Genomic DNA, 1,912 nt, shown 5'->3' with positions numbered 1-1,912 from the left:
TGTGTGTGTGTGTGTGTGTGTGTGTGTGTGTGTGTGTGTGTGTGTGTGTGTGTGTGTGTGTGCGTGCTGTAAAAGGATTTATGAAGAATCTTGGGTCAGAGTAGGTGGTCATGCTAACTGAATCAAGGGGGGGAAATCAGATCATCTGCAATAAAAGTTGATTTATTTCCTTATTGTGTGCAGACATGCTGCGTTTGCTACCTGCGAGGAAACTGAGGGGGAAATCATAAACTGCCCAGTAAGGGGATGTATCACATGTTCATATGAAAAAATGCCCTACAAGGAAAAATAAATAAATAAATATATAAATAAATGAATAAATAAAGAAATTAATAAAATAAAGAAATCTGTAAAAGATAAAAATGACCCGTTTCTTTACTAGATGTAAGCTTTATGTGTCTGAAAATCGAGTGGGGRAAAAAAATGCAAACAAAAGGTACAAAAATCTGAAAAACAAATATTTGTTGAGCAAGTGGCATGTATCCAAATCAACCGACATCCTAGCTTATCGGACAGAATTAAAAACAAGGATGTAAATCTGCAGTCTAATAGTAAGAAAAATGGGGGAAAAGCAGACTAAGGTATAAAGGAGGAGAGAGGAGGGTTGTCGGTCCACACTGGCTGCTGGTAGCACTGCATTATTGTTAGCAAGCCCCCCTCCACCTGCCACCCTAAAGCCTGTCGCAGAGGAAAAAATGTTAACTCTTGCACGGCTGCTGAAACTGCATGTTGTGGGACACAGAGGAGATACGTTTTTTTTTTCTTGTTGTGTATTAAAAGCCTTAAAGGGTTACAAAAAAAAAAAAAAGAATGATGTGGCAAAATCTGCAAGTAAACCATAGTATCCCCAGACAAACCTTCAAACAGTCAGACATAAAAGGTGAGACAGTCCAGAGTCAGACAAAGAAAATCTGAGTGCAACAGACTGAATAACCTTTTCTTATGTATACAAATGTATAAATAGAAAAAAGTCAAATGATGCTGAACGTAGCGAGAGGAGCTGGTAGAAAGAAATGGAGGGTGGTGGTGGTGGTGGTGGGGGGGGACTTAGTACTGTAATGTTTAAATGTGCAATGTGCAAACCCCATGGGTGTGGGGGAGGGAGAACAGGCAAGGGATCAGTGAGAGGTGAGCGGGAGACGGAGGAAAATGAGGATTCTGTGAAAGCAGAAAGTAAAAGAAAAGAGGGAGAAAGTACAATATTTTGAAGGAGCTGTGTGTTTGTAGGGGATGTTTAGGAGAGAAGTTTTAATATGTCACTTTTCTAATATATGTAAAAATAAAACACAAAAGTTTAAACAATACCAAAAAATAAGAATTAGTCATGATACAATGGGATATGATAAAATAAAATACGATTAAAATTATTAATAAAATCAAATAAACCCTTTTAAAAAGATGCAGGGAGCCCAGAACTGCCATGAAAAAAAGAGAGATTTGGAATAAGGTTTAAAAACAAAACTGAGTTGGATACACCTTTTAGAGGAAACTCCTAAAATATGAATATTTACTGATTGCTCTTAATATATTAACCTGCTTTTATTGTCTTCAAGCAATCAAAGGGTTGCTTATAAAGAGTCTAATAAATGAAGTAATTACAATTAAAAAGAAAAAAATAAATGATAAAAATAATTTACTGAAAATGAATCGAAAGACAGCAAAAGGCTGTACACTGATGCAAACAAGTAAAAGGCAGTGATTACCATGAGTGTGTGTTTGTGTGTGTGTGAGAGAGAGAGAGAGAGAGATCAGTGGAGGCGTGCCTCTGTGTTCACCCTTCGATATCTTGCCCATGACTGCAGGGGAGGAGCTACAACAGGCTCGTTGCCACCTTCCAGACAAAAGAGGAGTGAATTAGAGCATGTGTGTTGACACCTTCGCACACACATATATACATTATATATATATATAT

Source organism: Austrofundulus limnaeus, unplaced genomic scaffold, assembly GCF_001266775.1.
Source record: "Austrofundulus limnaeus strain Quisiro unplaced genomic scaffold, Austrofundulus_limnaeus-1.0 Scaffold17, whole genome shotgun sequence".
In the NCBI taxonomy this organism is placed as follows: domain Eukaryota; kingdom Metazoa; phylum Chordata; class Actinopteri; order Cyprinodontiformes; family Rivulidae; genus Austrofundulus; species Austrofundulus limnaeus.
The sequence above is the reverse complement of the archived record's forward strand: the minus strand, read 5'-3'. Positions refer to the sequence as shown.